Genomic DNA, 6,178 nt, shown 5'->3' with positions numbered 1-6,178 from the left:
CCTGCAGCCTGTTCCAGTGTCTGCTCCACTGATCTCCAGCCCACTGCAGTTACAGCAAAACCAGATGTAGGACAACTCTCACGTGAGCTGCTGACCTAAATCCTCTCTGCAGACAGACAAAATGCATGCAGGGAGAAAATATTAATGCAATTTACACTGCAGCTATTTAATAACCTGTAGTAAACACGGCGGGCAGAGCTGAGAGGAAACGTGAGCTCTGATTCCCCCTCACTGTCAGATTAATACAGACTTCACACCTCATGTGAGCGTCTGCTTGTTTACACACATTCCTGGAGGAGAGGTTTGGACGTACACACTCCAGCCGTGTGTGTTTTTGTGTTTATAGGTTAAACAGGGATTTGCTGTAGGCTGTGTGGGATGAGTGAAGGAATATTCAGGGAAGACTTCAGATTAAAACCCTGAGCTTGGTTTAGAAGAGGGGATTTTTTGGATGAAGTTCTTGACACTTGGACTGAAATATAAAACCCTGCTCTTTCTGCAGAATCATCTCTAAAAACAGAGCTTTGGTTCAGGATGATCATGGTTTACTAAAGATGAGGTTTGTTTGGCCTCTTCGTCAGTTCCTAACGCCACATCAAACTATCAGGGAGAGGTTTTCCCTGCAGAGGACCTCACTCTATGATTCTGCATTTGCCGTCTTACTCGTCTGCACTTGAGCTTCACCAAAGTGCACGATCTGAAAACTCCTCCCTCTCCTGTAAATAAGAACACAAACATACATGCATGTGTAAACAAGCAGACTGAGCGTCTCCCAGCCTCAATTATCTCTGCTCAGTCTGAACGTATGACGAATCCTCCCTGTCTGCACATTCACACCGTGCTGCTGCTTCCTCTTTAACATCGTGTAAATATCTCCTGAGCTCAGAGTGTGTTACCTTGACTCTTCATGACACAACACTCACATACCAAGACACACACACACACACACACACACACACGACTGATGAGAGGTCACATGAACAATGTTTTGGCTTCTTCCTTGCAGGCTGCGTCTGTCCGGCTGATAAACACAAACTGGTTTGAACTGGATCAGAATCAGGCAGCAGCAGCAGCAGCAGCATGAGCGTGCACAGACAGACAGATCTGCAGACAGACAGTCAGACAGACGGTTTTCAAAGACCTTGTTCGGTTGCCATGAAGGATAAAAGCTTGTTTGATACCGCAGACTGTGAGAGGTGTTGTTTTGTTTCCTGGTTTACTGAGAGTCAGGAATGAGAGTCTGAAACTGGAGCCTCAGGAAGGTGTTTAAACAAACATGTTGACAAAAGTCAGCCCTGTCTATCGCTGAGATCAGGTGCTCCAACCTCGCCCGAGCAAAGACATCAAATCCTGCACCGAGAAATCTCCTGAGACGTTCAGAAAACTCAGGGCTGATATCAGATCAGAGTCTTCAGTTAGTGAACACCGATCAGCTGAAAGTGTTTAAACTGAAGTCAACGAGCAGCTAATGACGGAGTTTAATGTCAGACCACGGCTACAGAGATGTAAAGATCTCAAGGAGAGGAGCAGGTCCTTTAGATACTTTAGTTCTCTCTCTTTAGAAGTTTCAATCTGGGTCACAAGTTTGACATATATGGACTGCTTTGGGGTTAGGGTTAGGGTTAGGGTTAGGGCTAGGGCTAGGGCTAGGGTTAGGATTAGGGTTAGGGTTAGGGTTAGGGTTACTGCTAGGGTTAGGGTTAGGGTTAGGGTTAGGGTTAGGATTAGGGTTAGGGTTAGGGTTAGGGTTAGGGTTAGGGTTACCGCTAGGGTTAGGGTTAGGGTTAGGGTTAGGGTTATGGTTAGGGTTAGGGTTAGGATTAGGGCTAGGGCTAGGGCTAGGGTTATGGTTAGGGTTAGGGTTAGGGTTACCGCTAGGGTTAGGGTTAGGGTTAGGGTTAGGGTTAGGGTTACCGCTAGGGTTAGGGTTAGGGTTAGGGTTAGGGTTACCGCTAGGGTTAGGGTTAGGGTTAGGGTTAGGGTTAGGATTAGGGTTAGGGTTAGGGTTAGGATTAGGGTTAGGGTTAGGGTTAGGGCTAGGGTTGCAATTAGGGTTAGGGTTAGGGTTAGGATTAGGGTTAGGATTAGGGTTAGGGTTAGGGTTAGGGTTAGGGTTGCAATTAGGGTTAGGGTTAGGGTTAGGATTAGGGTTAGGGTTAGGGTTAGGGTGTTAGGGTTAGGGTTAGGATTAGGGTTAGGGTTAGGGTTAGGGTTAGGGCTAGGGTTAGGGTTAGGGTTGCAATTAGGGTTAGGGTTAGGGTTAGGGTTAGGGTTAGGGTTAGGATTAGGGTTAGGGCTAGGGTTAGGGTTAGGGTTAGGGTTGCAATTAGGGTTAGGGTTAGGGTTAGGGTTAGGGTTAGGGCTAGGGTTAGGGTTAGGGTTAGGATAGGGTTAGGGTTAGGGTTGATATTGTGACACATTTTAATCCTTTATCAGGAGACATCAGTTCAGCAGACAGAACCTGGACGACACTTTCTCTGTTTGGAAGAATTCTGAAGAACTTGAAGAATCTACATGTGGGGATCAGAACTTTAACACACTGTTTTTTTAGATTATAGAAGCTAAATCAAACTTTCATTAAACGTCATAATGAATCATAATCTGTACAGATTGACTTCATATATTTCTCAGTGAATGTTTGAAAACCTCTGATGAACTTTGATAAAATATTTGAATATTTTGATAAATAAAGAAATTGTTTGGTGTTTGTTGTGAAGTATTTTTGTTGAACACTTTACCTTCAGCCTCAGAACACTACTTTAAGTCCTCAGACGTCATGCAGTGCTGTCACATTACCTACAGCACCTAAACAATGTTTACGTTGCAGCCACTAGAGCCTGTTTCACCTTCCCCTGCTAAAGAATCCACTTAAACTGCTCCAACACTTTTCCACCTGTCAATCAATAAAATCTCTAATTCCATAAAAACTGGGTCAACGTTCAAAAACACGTGAAATGATTTACATAAGAGACGGTCAGACTATTTTTATGTTACGGAGGTCGTAGGTCAGCATTTGAGAAAGATGAAGTGTTTGCATGTTTTCTCAAACTGCACATGCACCGGACAAACATGCACGTTGATGCACACACCCCAAACACACACACACACACACACACACACACACACACACACACATGTGCAGGGCACTTCAGAGGTATGTGGGCTGAGGGCCAGTTCACAGGCTGTCCTTGATGACTTCTAAACACAGCTCAGGATTGGTTGCTGCGCTGTGTTTAGATCAGCTGTTTCCAAACAACCCACAGAAAGCTTTATTTTAATCAAAGTTACAGTGCGTGCAGCAAACTCTCCTCTCTGGCTGTTGTGTTCAGACGCTTTATTTCACGCAGGAGTTTCTTCTTCTTCGTCTTCTTCTTCTTCTTCTTGGTCCCAAAGTGCTGAAAGGCTCGCCCTTTATCCCGGCATCCCGTCCATGTGCAGACAGCCAGCCAACAATCTATGGACATTACTGAGACTGCCAAAAACAAACCCGAGCTGTCTGCGTTCGTATCAAAGCTCCGAGGTATAATTTATGAGAGATTTGTACTTTAAACCTCGCTCCTCTGCATGTCGAGTACAAAATAAACCACAGCTGCAGCAGAGACCGAGTCATGAGCAGCAGAACTCAAAGGTTTGGTAACCTGTTAGAAGATTTTATGAGAATAAAAGAACATTTCATATCAATAAAGAGGAGGAGCTGTGTCTAAACACGTCCTCTGAATCAGCTTTTTGATGGAGGTGTGTTTCCCTTTAAGGAAACATCGTGGATTTAAATACTTCAAAGTACTCCTCACCGGTTCCTGCTTTTTAAATGTCTTTATGCATTATTTTAAATTCTTCTGTAACACAATAATAAATGAATACATCAAACTTATTTAACTTCTTGTGGATGAAACTGCTGCTCCACCACCAGGGGGCGGTGTGGAGCTGAGACAGAAATAGGTTCAGTCAGTCACTGAGTCAGTTTTAGTCACATTTAAACATCAGCTTAAGATTAAGGATAATAATAAAGTCATGGTTTGATATTTATCAGTTCAACTTTAAAAATAGAGATCCAACAACAACTTAAAAATGATGATACGACTTAAATCATGAGAACTATTTGACGACTTTGGTCTTTTATTCATTTGATGTCTTTCTACAAACAAAAATCAAGGATATGATATTTGTTTCCATCTTTCAGAGTTCTGATTGTTGTGATTTCTTCATGTTTTGAAGAGTTTGTCAGATAATGAAGTCTGAAGCTGAAATCTTTGCCTCTTTGTGGAGCATTTTTTACAGACGTGCAAGGCAAGGCAAGGCAAGGCCAAGCAGGGCAGGGCAGGGCAGGGCAAAGCAGGGCAGGGCAGGGCAAGGCAGGGCAAGGCAGGGCAAGGCAGGGCAAGGCAAGGCAAGGCAAGGCAGGGCTGGGCAGTGCAGGGCAGGGCAAAGCAGGGCGGGGCAGGGCAAGGCAAGGCAAGGCAGGGCAAGGCAAGGCAAGGCAAGGCAGGGCAAGGCAAGGCAAGGCAAGGCAGGGCAAGGCAAGGCAAGGCAAGGCAAGGCAAGGCAGGGCAGGGCAAAGCAGGGCAGGGCAAAGCAGGGCGGGGCAGGGCAAGGCAGGGCAAGGCAAGGCAAGGCAAGGCAGGGCAAGGCAAGGCAAGGCAGGGCAGGGCAAGGCAAGGCAAGGCAAGGCAAGGCAAGGCAGGGCAAGGCGAGGCAAGGCAGGGCAAGGCAAGGCAAGGTAGGGCAAGGCAGGGCAGGGCAGGGCAAGGCAGGGCAGGGCAGGGCAAGGCAAGGCAAGGCAAGGCAAGGCAAGGTAGGGCAGGGCAAAGCAGCGCAAAGCAGGGCAAGGCAAGGCAAGGCAAGGCAAGGTAGGGCAGGGCAAAGCAGTGCAAGGCAGTGCAAGGCAAGGCAAGGCAAGGCAAGCAAGGCAGCTTTATTTGTATAGTGCATTTCACACGAGGGCAACTCAATGTGCTTTACATTAAAACATTAAAAACATTGGAGACATTCAGACAGGCATAAAAGAACACAATTAAAATTACAAATATGATAAAACAGAAAATAAAAGGAAAATTTGAAATATGTTAAAAATTACAATAAAATTTTAATTTAAAGTGAGTTAAAATAATCTAAGATAGGAAGGCAGTGGTAAATAAGACAGTCTTAGTCTTTGATTTAAAAGAGGTGAGAGTTGGAGCAGACCTGCAGCTTTCAGGGAGTGTGTTCCAGATATGTGGAGCATAATGACTAAACACTGCTTCACCATGTTTCCTTCTGACTCTAGGGACTGGTGTAGACCAAATCTTTGATCTCTCCATCAGCTGACTGATGGAGAGATCATCAGTGATCTGAATGTTTGAAAGCTTTGTGATTACTTAAAGCTGATATTCTGCATCCTTCCTCTGCAGCTCTGTTTGACTCAGAGGATTCAATGAGAGAGTTCATCTAAGAGTTGTTACAGTCTGTGGCTCCCCCTGGTGGTCAGATGGAGGTATGACACTTTAACTCTCAGTTTGGTGGTTAATTCTACTTAAGAAGAAGTTTCACATTTAGAATCCAATTATTCTGCATCTCAAACTGATTCAAAGTCAATATTAACAAATTAAAATACTTCTTATTAGTGTCTTAACTGTGGATCAAATCAATGTTCTTTATGAACTTACCTTTTAGATTTATTATTATTATTAAATAAACTCTGCTCTGCTGCACCGACTGTGACTCAGAGGAGGAGACAACTATGACCCCCTGATCATTGTATCACAGATTAAGCACATGCTTATACCTCTCACTCTTAGATCCCCTTGGAACTAATAGTATTATAAAACGTATCAATGTAAACACTTCAGACCTGTTCCACAGTGATAAACAGAAAACACTTCTCCGTCTGTGTTTTCTGGAGGATGTATCCCTCTCTCTTTCACTGGGAAAGTCTTTAGTTTGGTCCTTATATAGATCAGATGTCACTTTAGCTTGGCTGGCTTCATGGCTTCGTTTACAGGCACCTGAAGACACATGACACATTTTGGTCTCACTGCTCTCTTATTGTCTTAATTTAGCTAGCTTTGAGCTTAGCATCACTGGACTGATTTAGAAATGGCTCCATGCTCGTGAGGTAGTAAGCAAAGCTAAGTAGTGTCAGGAACAGTTGTGATGGAGTGAGGTGTGAATGAGTGATGTGAGTGTCACACTCATATCAGTT

This window comes from Notolabrus celidotus, chromosome 19, assembly GCF_009762535.1.
Source record: "Notolabrus celidotus isolate fNotCel1 chromosome 19, fNotCel1.pri, whole genome shotgun sequence".
In the NCBI taxonomy this organism is placed as follows: Eukaryota; Metazoa; Chordata; class Actinopteri; order Labriformes; family Labridae; genus Notolabrus; species Notolabrus celidotus.
Note: the sequence above shows the minus strand (reverse complement) of the source record.